Source organism: Anser cygnoides, chromosome 9 (assembly GCF_040182565.1).
Source record: "Anser cygnoides isolate HZ-2024a breed goose chromosome 9, Taihu_goose_T2T_genome, whole genome shotgun sequence".
In the NCBI taxonomy this organism is placed as follows: Eukaryota; Metazoa; Chordata; class Aves; order Anseriformes; family Anatidae; genus Anser; species Anser cygnoides.
The window spans coordinates 24468097-24480218 of record NC_089881.1 but is presented as its reverse complement, the minus strand read 5'-3'; the positions used below and the strand labels follow the sequence as shown (position 1 = coordinate 24480218).

General features: G+C 40.3%; 1 long non-coding RNA gene across 3 annotated transcripts in view; it reads left to right on the top strand.

The window, feature by feature from the left end:
- Positions 1 to 11219, top strand: part of LOC106043553 (uncharacterized) — an 87289-nt gene extending 76070 nt beyond the window's left edge. For all 3 annotated transcript variants that reach the window (XR_010833533.1, XR_010833531.1, XR_010833532.1), the window contains 2 exons: positions 6047 to 6216; positions 8541 to 11219. This is a non-coding gene — a long non-coding RNA (uncharacterized lncRNA). The remainder of the gene's footprint in view (positions 1 to 6046; positions 6217 to 8540) is intronic.
- The last annotated feature ends 903 nt before the right edge of the window (positions 11220 to 12122 follow it).

The window sequence follows — 12122 nt, the reverse complement described above, 5'->3', positions numbered from 1 at the left end:
AGCAATAATATTGCTAGAACCAAAATTAATGCAGCAAAAAATTCCATAGATGTGTGAGAAGTGATACAGATTTATATCAGCCCATAGGGTCTCCGCTACCAATAAAATGAGTTACTCTTGCTTTTTCTAACATATATTGTAGTGTTTTGCATATGTTTCCATAAAAGATAAATTTGTTGATGCAAAAATTAGCCTACAGTGAAAAACCTATTTAAACAAAGAAAATTTAATTTTGCTACATTTATTGCCTGCCTCTGTTGTGTAAGGGAAAGGTGAGGTGTTAACACTGCTGTTGCAAATTAGTTCAGATTATCTGGACTTTTACAGGACTGCTTCTGTAGCAAATTAAAGAAAAGCAAATTTTATAGGAAAAACAACTCTTCTTGCCCTTTAAATGCTGAGCCTCCTGTACAGGACCACAGGCACAAAAGGCACATAACAAAGTCTTGTAGCCATGAAAACAACAGCACAAAAAGGAGCTTTCTCTCCCAGTTTAATTTTCCGTAGTTACAGAAATGAGGCTACCAGCTGCTTGAATTACAGCGTGCAGTGACACAATAATGAGAAAGTTAATCTCTTTAAGTAGCTATCATATTCTCCTTTTCCATTGGTAACTCCTGGCCTGGTTTTCCCATTTACCTGTAAATCTGCATCTCAATGCAAGTAGCAGTGTGCTCAGGACAGGTGGGGGAAAAGCAGAACACCTGCAGGTAGCTGCAATGAAGATATCCATGCACAAAACGTGCTTGAGTGCACATATGCGTGCCTGTTTTATAAAACTTACAATAGGACCACCAAGTACAGGCTGAAGGGAATATGCTGGTTTTGTCGTGTCCTGGCTACTTCTCAGCGTGCATTGAAAAAATGATGTCATTAGGTTTGTTAATCTGTAAGCATGGTTGATATGCTCTGAGCTGGGAGGTGCCCCTTGACCCGCTAACATGCAGCCCATCGCTGCTGCAAGCTGGTGAGGTTTTTGGAGCCCCAAGGGCACTTCAGGGACCTCGAGAGGTCACTGGTGTTCAGCCTTTCAGGTTTTCAGCTGGGCTGTGGTTGGAAACTCCTTGAGTTGTCTGTTCTATGAATAGTTCTTGGAAATGAATTGGGTGTGCAAACCTCTGAAGGGCACCTCATGGTTCTGAAGCTTTCTGTTATGGAAATAGTTGAGAGTCCACTGGGGAAAGAATGACTTTTCCTGTAGTACTTAGACATGGAAAGGACTCCTCAGGAGAAGGAAAAAGCATTTCATGTTATCTATCCCTTAATGAGTTTAAAATGACCCTCCTTTGTCACCTGGGCCTGGATAATTGGGTATCACTTTAGTTGGGCCTTCTATAAATGAAGCAACATCCAAATAAGCAAAACTGTAGTTTCCCTCCTTGCTCTCTCCCTTCTCCCTCCCTCTTTCCCTGCTTTTCCAGCAGCTCTGGCACTCGTGTCTCCAGACGTCCCTTCTGGGCACACCGTGCAGTGAAACGTCCAACTGATGTAGTGAAGGGTCTTGAGGTGCTTTATCTGATGAAACGTTACCTTTGGTTCCCCAAACTAAGTTGAATAAATTTAAAGCTAGCACACGAATAGGATTTCACCATTTGACTGTTTTTACATCCCCTCTGTACCTGTTCTGTAGCTGAGGTGTTTTAGCGGGCGACTCCCAGGCGGCGTTACTGCCTGTGCTCATTGCAGAGCATCTGCAGAGACAAGGTTGCAACGTTACGCTAAGAACTGAGGTTTTCTGCACGGTGCCAAACCTTATATTTAATTCCATTTTAATTTAAATGTTTCATGCTTATGTTATGCGTTATTTTTCAGCTTAAAGGAGTTACTTTGTAAAAGTCAACTTTTGTTTTAATCCTTTAAAATTCAGCAAGGGAATCTGAAACTGGGTCAAACTGCAGCTTTAGTTTTTTTCCGTGGCAATGTTACTTTTTTGATATGAGATTACTTAGTTTATGAGTTGCTAGTGGCAAATTAGGCTTGGTGTTTCAGCCATAAAAGGTGGTACATTGCCAGTGTTCAAAATGCCATCATCCTGCTCCTCCATTTCCCAAGCAGTTTGCCAGTGTTGTAAATGGCCCTTGGCTATGGTGGAAGCAATTGAGGAAAATATTGCAATGCACTCTGACTTTGGAGTTTAAGATATCTGAGTCTGGGGACATCAGCTGGTCCTTTAAAAGGGTTTGAGACAATTGTCCCCAAAGCCTGGGCTTCCTTTCTTCTTTCTAGTCCTACAACAGGACTTTTTTTATCCTGCATGGCTTCCCATAAAGGGAAAATGTGATCATTACAGATGCTCGGATGAGGAGGACTGTTGTGTATGCAGGTCACTGCTCATTTAGACTACATTTTCTAAAACGTTGTTTCGGGACTATCTGACCTTTGGGTGAAAGACAATTGGATTAACTGCTTTCAGATGTATTATATGCCCAGCTCCACTAACACAAAAAACATTAACCCACCACCCCCCCCCCAAACTTTGGAAAATTGATCAATTATTGCTAAAAGTTTTCAAAGGACATACAGTGCCATGTAAGGTCATTTACAATAAAAGCTCTTAAAAAAAAAAAAAAAAGAAAAAGGATTCTATAAATGTCAAAAACCAGACCAAATGTTGAGGCACAATTGAAAGGAGCAAAGTAAGGAATCTAAACTTCTCTTACAGCTAATGGGAGAGAGGTGGATGTACCTGGGAGGCAATTAGTAGCAATTCTGGGTGCTCAGTAGCTTAAATTAGGTGGGCTGAATATTCTTCATATCCTCGTTCTCTGGAACTAAAGTTAAAGAAAACCAATATGCAGTGTGTCTTAGATAAAGATAGAGTACAGTGCAGGTGTCAGTCCATTGTTTATTTCCATCTTCAAAGCTACTTTTGGTTACCATACATCAGACCTGTGGTTGCTTTTTCTTGGACTTCAATTTCTAGGTTCTTCACATAGCATCTTGAAGGTAAGATGGCTGTGGTGTAGATCCCTGTATTTCTGGAATTTAAATCCAAGATTTTGCCTTAATTTAAAGTGTCATGGCATGGAAAAAAACATGCAAAATATTAAAAAAAAAAAAAAAACGTTATTTCTCTACTAGCAAAGGCTTTGGGTCAGTACATTTATAGTCCTCTCTGCTATTCCTACATAGTAGGGATGTGTAGACCTGGCAGGAGTGGCATGTGCTGTGTGCTATGCCTGCAGCCTCAGTTACTGTGTAAACCAGGGTGCTCTGCCCAATGGTTTTGACCCTACCGTGCTTATGAACGCAGCCACAAACTGTTCCGTAAGTGCTCTCCATGGCTTACCAAATATCAGTTTAAATATCCATTCATAAAATCAGGCTATCTTCAACATTTCAACTTGCTTTAGTAAAATATTTTTGCAGCCCTTAACAGACAGCTTTAGACCATAAATGCCCAGAAGCAAGGATTATGAAAATACTACAGTGGGAAGCCTGCAGCTGTATCCATCGTTTTGGACCATAGATGTCAAGTATAGAGGTGTTGGGTCTAGGAAGATAAAACTACTCCTTTGTTATTTCTCTATTAGCATTATAACACCCTTGAGAACTAAGAGCTTGGTGGATGCATTATGGATTTATGTAAATGACTTACCTCAAACTTGATCCTGTGCTCTGGAAGAGCTGGAAATGGTTTCTGAGCAGGAGTGTTGGTGCAATGTGCTGCCAAGGCAAGGGATGGGAAGCACAGCTACTTCTGCTGAATTAATGTGGAGTAGTCCTTGGCAAATTTTGAAAGTCTTATTTAAGAACTTGTTCTAAAGTGCTCTTTGAAATTCCAGGCAAGCAGTTTTAAAGATGGTTTCTGATGATTTTTTTAAAAAAAAAAAAAAAAAAATGTGCTGCAGCCTCAGAACATTAAGCTGTGACTCAGTGCTGTGTTTTCCAGCGGCAGCGAGCGGCGTGAGCCTGCCCTCCTGCCGGCCTGGCCCTGCCCGGCTCAGCTGGGTCAACGCCATGCGGGCTGCGAGTCTGCTTTGTGATCCTTTAACTAGCTTAACTAGTAGTTTCTCTACTCAGTGGCTTTGTTTTTCAGCTGTGCTCAGAGTCCTTGCAGCATGCTCTAATCTGCAAAAGCCGAAGCTGCTGAAGACCTCTGGCAGTGAGAACCCAGATGCAGCGCGCTGCCTTTCTGCAGGGAGCGTCTGCTGCGTTTCTGGGGGGAGATGTTGCCTGTTGGCTCCCTGCTGCATCTCCCAGTCCTGTCTATGAAGCTCCATGTCTGCTAAGAAGTAGCAAGGTCTTCCATTTCCATGTTTGTTTTTTTTTTCTCTTTTCTTTAGCAGCAAAATATAAACCACAAATGCACGGTGGCGTCTGCTTGAGCTTTTAGCATAACACAACATAGTGAAGTGGGGGACTCCACCTGAGTTTATTTGGAGTAGACTTGTGGATGCTTCGCATAAAAATATTAGTATTTATGTATTTCCACAGTAGCTTTTGTTCAGGGAGGTGAGGGAGAAGGGAGAGGTGTTACACTGCAGGGGAGCATTGCTGATGCAGCACGGCATCTTCGTGGGAGGAAGCGCCCTGCGGCGGCACACCTTTGGGGAGCTCTGTAGAGCAAGCAAAAACGTGTGGGATGCTCGTCTGTGGGAGTAGTTAGCTGCTTTCCGTGGGATTGTCTTCTGTTCTGTGCATTACTTCTCGCTCTGTATCAGTAGCACCCAGGATCGCTTTGGGCCAGTGGATGAGACTTCAGCTGCAAAGTACACACACGCGCACAGCGCGTGACAAATCACAATGACAGGGTTTTGTTCCTTGCTAGCTGGTGATAAAAAGGAACAGAAACACTGACCAGACAACCCCTCTGGACATTTTAGGGCCATCTTTCTACATGTCTTGAAATCTATTTGGTCTGTCATTAGTTTATTTTTCACTATGGGCTAATAGTGGTTTTAAAATAATTTAAGAAATAATAAAAAAAATCCTTGGTAGGAGAAACAAGAAAGAAGCAAAATGTATTGCTAAAACTAAAAAAAAAATAAAAAATAAAATGAAAGTATGTATGCTCTCATTGCTCCTCTTAGTATTTTCTCTATTATTAAATGAATACCTTGTAAGAGAAGTAAATCAGCATAAACCTATTCATACTAAAGAATGTTTTTAAATTGTTTTCATCTATTAAAAGGCAACTTTTTCAGGGTATTCACTGTCTGATTTCTTTGTTAATATTTGAATAAAATTTTCATTTAGCTTTAAGTATGTAGCCAACGGAAACTGCTATTTAATAAAAATATTACCTTTTGTAAAAGAAATCTAAAGAAGAATTTTTCAAAATTTTCAAAACTTCAAAAAGAAGTTTTTTAGAATCTGCATCTGAAGTACCTCCCTCCTCCTTCTGTTCAAAACTATTTATATTCTGGCTTCAAAATTGCATGTTGTGACTGCATGGTAATTTTCAGACACTTGTGCGGCAACAGGTTTCTAAACAAGTGAGCTAAAACGAAGTCCTGTGCAGTGGTGGGCCTCAGCATCAGCACGGATAATGCACTGGATGCACTTAATTCTGGTTTACACTACTCTGGAGCTCTTGAATTCAATCACCCTGTGAGAGCATTTCCATATTTTTGAAATTCCTATCATGTTAATAATATTAGGGTTTTATTAACATATATAAAATGTATAGATGCACAGACGCACACTAAATGGTCGTGGTGGTTTCTAGTGTGATATATAGGCTGCCACTTGTGGTCCCTAGTTTGTTCGTTGCTGCCCACATCAACCCTTTGGCTCTGTCAGGTCTCAGGATGGATCCGGAGTGGTCAGGTTGGCACTGAACTGAGCGCTCGTCTTATTTAAAGACAAATTCAGTCTCCACATACTCAGCCAGGAGCTCTAAGCGTGAACAAAACCCCACCGTGTGTTCCCCAGGAAGGAGCCAGCCCTGCAGACAGCCAGGCACACGATGGTCTCGTGATTTTGTTTTGCTGGGCAGCTGCTGTTCCTGCAGCCTTAGTGCTTGCTCTCTACCCCATTTAATCACAGGCATGGGCTACCCATCACTGCAAATACCATGAAGGTGACTTCTTTCTCATTTTAGTGCTGCTGTGATCTCCACATATCCTTCATCCTGGAAGCCTGAAGAGCAGCCATCACTACAGGTCTTCAGCAAGTTGTCTCCTGGATCTTCCCACACAGGAGGGATGGAGTCACGCTGGGCCTGTGGCGTGAACTTTTCAAGACATGGAGAGCTTATACTTCAGTCTGCAGGTACCTGAAAGCAAGCTGAAATCCAGTACTGGTGCAACATGTTCATAGCAAACACTCTGCTAAACACGGGCCTCTGCCGCCAGCCCTGAAAGCATTTCAAAGACATGTTAGCATTTACTGTCTCTTTAGAGTACAGCAAGAAAGAGAAGACTTTATTGCTTCTTTCATGAAAATAAAAATTGTGGCTTTACACATACTTTGAAGTGATTTTACTAAAGTGCAGCCAACAATTGGACAGACCAGAATTTTGTTCTCTGAGCAGACGTGATTTCCCCAACCCTGTCTGCCAGTGTTTGCATAGCTTTCTGATGCTAAGCTGATAGGAAAGTCATCCTGCTCCTCGGTAGTTTAGGCTGCTTGTGCAGATCTGATAAATCCACTTAGGTAGGCAGCATTCCGTTAAAGCAGAAATCCATTTAAAGAACAAAATCAGCATACCTTTTGTTGCATTTCTCTGCTCACAGAGGAGGATTGCAGAGCATGCTTTCCTTCCTGTGCTTGTTTTCCAGATCATTGGGGTGACTTTTTTTTTTTTTGGTAAATGAAAGCCTTCTCTTTTGAGCCACTGGGTTTAAATGATTCTGACATCTGAAAGAGAAAATTTAGTTTTCAGGTTCCTGGAGCCACATTAGCCTGGTGAGCGGAGTTGTCATTAACCCCGCAGTCAGAACTCTACTGACTACGTGGCAATGTTCCCCAAACAAGGTTAATGTATTCCCAGCAAATCCAGGGGAACTCGTACTTGCTAAGAACTCAGTCTGGGCACCTGTTGCTCAGATTTTTGTCATTTGCCTTCGTTACGTTCCCATTTACCCTTCTGGACATTCCCCAGCATGTACTGGAGGACACCGTTCCTAACTGCTTTGGGAATTTCAGTGCCTGCTGCGAGGGCTGGTGGGTCTCACCCACCTGAGCTCGATGCGTCCTCCCCTGTCCTTGTCTCCCTCGACAGCTGTTTCACGAATCCCCTGAAAGGAGCTGGGATTGTTCTTAAAGAGATTCATTTTTAATTTGCGGTGCTTGAAGCAGTACTTGCTCCACCAGGTAAAATAAACGGGATTTAACACAGAATTTGGTTACTTTACAGCAGCTGCAGTACAAAGTGAATTAATGTATTCTCGTATGTTCTTTCAGTCTTTTCCCAGCATAATTATTTTCTATGGGCACTCTCCTACAATATTTTTTGGAAGAGACTGATTTGAGAATAAATGTTAACAAATGTTTGTAGTAGGCATGATGATTATGAACTCTTCACTACTGGTTTCAGTCTGATTACTAGTGAGAAAAGATATTTTAAAGCAGACTCATTTCAATGTCTTTTTTTTTTTCCCTTTGAATTGTGAATGTAGATGTTGACTACTGCAGTCTCAAAACAGAAGGCAAGGTTGTGCAGACTATTTCCTACAGTGCTTACAGTCCATGAAGGCTCATTTGTATACCAAAGTGGGGAAAAACCTCCTTCTGGTTGAGTTAATTGTTTTTGATGAAACTATTTATGGTTCACATAGGAGCTACACAAAATTTTAATTGTGATGTCTGCGTGCAGCTCCAAGATATATGAAAAGCTTCGTTTTATCAAGTTCAACTTCTTGTCATCTGTAGCCGGGCCACTTCATTCTGGGTCCTCCCAGTGCTTCTTCGGGACTGGCTCCTGCTGAAGGTCCTTTGCTGTCATTGTTATTCGGGGGGGATGAGAGAAGCGGCAGACAGTGGCTGGCATGCTGCTGTATTCTGCCTTTGTAAAGGACAATGTAGCGTTTGGACCGGCTCCATCTTATTTTCCTCTGGATAAGCTCTCACATTATACACAAACATAAAACTATGGTAGTGGATATTATACTGCAAAAGAAGAAATGCAATGCAGTAAGAGTTTTGTAGCAGCAGGTACTTTGGCTCCGAAAGGAATACCTAAATGGCTTGTAACATGAGGGGCAAGAGAGCCCATGCCTCTGTAAAATACATGCCATTGCTGAGTTTTTTTGCTTGGTAATGCTGTGGCTGCTTTCCTTGCTGTTATGATTTATGTAACTACTATTCTATATTCTGTGAGCTAGTACCTCCCTGAAAGACGAAAGTCTGGATCTGCAGTGTTACAGCCTCCAGGAGCAAATTGCTCCTGCTGATAATCAGCTCCAAATCCATTTCTGATTGTCTTGTACACAAGCTCCTCTGCTGCTTTATGTTGCTCTGAGAGTTTTCCAGCTTTTGGACTGGAGTCAGTAGTGTGAGATAGAAGGGAAAAATGAAGCATCTCAGTGTTTGCCTGAGATGACTCAGACGTTTCATTCAATCGATTTAAATACTAGTTTTCATGTTTTCATTAGGGAACACACATCAGCAGCTAATTTTGGACGACCTCCTGGGAACCCGACTTTCAACTTCAGAATGACACATCATCGCTCCTATCACAGGAAAAGTTCAAGCAAAGTTGCTGTCACCAGCACCGCAGTCGCTGTGGTTGAACGCATCCTTCAGCTCCTGCACGGGGAGAGATGAACCTGCCACGGGGCTCCCCCTATACCACGGGGTGTCTGAACTGTCCACCTGGCCCCAAAAGCTCTCCTTCGTCCTCCCTAGAGCTTCCACTAGATTGCTACTGATTTATTTCGGTTCGAGTATGCTATGGGATTACGTGGGCTTTGGGTTTAAATAATTCTGACTGCTATTTTATGGGAAAGACTTTACACTAGCTCTTTCATAAAATATTAGCTTTAAAAGATTAAATTTGTTTAATACCTTGCATGTTAATTATGAAATGATGATGATTTTCAAAGCACAGCAGACAGTCATAAGCATAAATTTTCCAAGTGGTGCTGCAATACTACCCACAGATAATTAATCCCAGTCATATTAATAATAATTAACTGAAAGTGTTAGTAAAATTGATACTTTCAATCACTGGTGAAGAAATAAATTCTGTATTAGAGTTGAAATAATGTTTTGCTTTTCTTTCTAACTTTTCATAAGAGTTTAATGAAATATTTATTTAAAAACTGGTATTGAGATTTACCTGTGAGCTAGGAACTATAATCCCAGAGATGGCAGATGTGGATTATGAGAATCATACAGGCATCTAATCCCATACCTAGGGGATGTGGTTGCCTGAGGTATCCAGAAGTGTCTGTACTTCACTAAGATTAATGATAGGTGGGTACTTGCTACAATATTATTTGCATGAGAAAAGTACTTTTCAGAGTGTTTGTACAGCGTTGAGTATAATAGGATCATAATCTTCACTGATGTCTCTAGTCACAGAAGAAATAAATGGTAGTATTTGAACAAGAATGCTTACATGCTTGCAAGGCTCAAGTATTAACCAGATCTTAATGATTATATCATATTTTGGTTTAACAGTTGTTTAAAATAAATACAGCTTGGATGTAACTGAAGCGGGAAGTGCTGGAAGCTAAGTTAGGTATATTTCAATTTAGAAAACTTTCAAGAAGCTTTAATAGATTTCAGGGTGCACAAAATATTTTTTGTTTCCAATCTTATATGAATAGCAACTGTCCTATTTGTAATTACAGTACTGAAGCTTTTTGAATCGCCCTTTTTTTGTCCTCTAACACTTGAATACAGCCTTCATCCCTTTTTGTTTTTGATGTTATAAGAAAATTGTCTGAAAGATTGCTGTGTTTTAAGGCACTTTCTGAAGTGCTGCTAGTTTAAAAAAAATCATTTTATAGAAATGACAGCTTGATGTTCTATGTATATCACTTCCATCACCACTGTGTCAGCCTGAATCAGTTTATTTACCAACACAGCTACAAGGATTTTTTATTTTGTAGCCTGCAAGGTCAAGCATAGTAGTGAAAGAGAAGCTGTGGTGCAGCACCCTCCTTTTTCCTTTGAATTAGTGAGAATAAACTTTTTTGCAATGTAGTTTTCTCTCTTTCTCCATGTTTTGTGGTAGGATGAAAAGGCAGCCTTCTCTCAGACTGAAGTTGTCAACATAGAGACAATTATCCCAGTGCTCCATGACTGCTGAGCTGGTGGCTCATTGCCTCTGAGCCATTTCTACAAATTCGGCGTGACACCAAAGAGAATGGTCTATGTTAGCTTTGATTAACCAGAAGCTTGAAAGTCTCTCTAAATACTAAATAGGGAAGCAGACTAAGAAGCAAAGAATTTGGCTGTGTCCATCGCTCGATGTGATGTGAATGCCCCTGTCTAATGTGACACCTATAAAATGAAGTTCTATCATTTGCTGTTTCTGAAAACAAAGCTGATTTGTAAAAGGTGTGATTAAATCTAGTAAAACTGTAGCCAAATATTCAGTGTAACAGACTGAAACAAACAACCTTCATTAGTTAATCGACTGTAAAGAAAATGACATTGATAAACAGCTAGCGGATGGAAAGTTTGACTTTGTCTCATCGATTGGTCAGACCTTTGCCTGATCATAGACACTCAAAGTGCAATTTGCTAAACCCTTAAGAGTTCAAATGAGACTTGAATAATTTAGTGTTTTGCAAGATTAGTTATTTAGTGCTTAATATGTCTTGAAATTGTATTGTTAGTCATTCAACAAGGAGTATAATTTTCATTCTTGTTCTATACTCTTCAAATTGTGAATTGTGGTATAAACTCCGTTCATAGCTCAGTAGAACAGCTTCGAACTGCTGCATAGATTGTAATTGCAATCTGTGCTAAATGAATGCCCATTAGCAGCACTCTTAGACTGTTCTCATTTTTCTCCTTCATATTAATAAGAGGTTAAATTTACTGCAGTCTGCATATTACATTTTACTATCCATGGATAGCATAGTTAAGAAAATTGTTTTGTTCTGTAAGTTTTTTCACATTTTTCCTTGTTATTTAGGCATTGTAAGAACTAGAATTGAACATAGCAGAAATGAAATTATGTACAAAACAAGACTTTTTTCAGATAGGAGTCATATACTGTCGTACTAATTGCTCTTTTGTTAGAGCTTATGTCTCTAAAATATTGGAGGTTTGGAAGTATCTGTATTCATTCACTTAAAAGAACAAGGATTTTATGTGGATACTTGTTTTGCATCTAAACTTAATTGCTAGGAAAATGAAATAGCTGTTTTCCTCAAGATTTTTTCTCTGATACAGCATCCAAAATAGACGCACGAGGATGCAACAAAGTTTAAATATTTATTCCTTTAGATCTTCTGTGCAGACTAAAGGACTGACTTAGGTAAGTTGAACACGAAGTCCAAAACTGTTTGCCAGCAGAAATTTGTTTGCTGGCAGCTAGTTTTCAGGATGTGCCTTCTGAGTACCCTGGAATTGCACGCTTTACCTTGACAGCTCCTGAGACATCTGAGAGGTAAAGGGGTTTCATTTCTCTCTCATTCACACTGCTCCTCCAAGTCCTCCCACCCTTCTTAGGTCATGTTTTAGAGCTGTCTGGTCTCTCTTGTTGCTCCCTATGGTGTCTCTCCAGCTGATCCACAGCCACCCTGACCTGCAGCACCAGCTACTCTGGAAGAGGTCTCACCACCACAGAAGCCGATGATTCTGCACCTCACAGCCTACAAGAATTAATTGTTTATGCTCTGGGAACTTGGAAAAATTCTGCTGCCATTCACGTATTTTTGTGTTAAAGAACTACATCTAAGACCAAACTAATTCTGTGAACCAACATCAGATCATTTAAGAACTAATGTTGTTTAGCAATCGAGGTATAGTATAACCGAAATATAACTATTAATGGTAAACAAGCAAGAGAAAAAAAGTGGATATATTCATGCAAAACATCTTTACTTTTTCCTTCCTGCATAATTTTCTACTTACGAAGCTAGCAGAAATGAAGGATAATTTGACTTATTAATATAATGAAGATCAATGCAATCTCTGAACACAAGGTTGAAAGAACAACATAATTATCCTTCATTTGTTGATGCAAGGAGTAGACTGATTTCAATTAGCGTTTT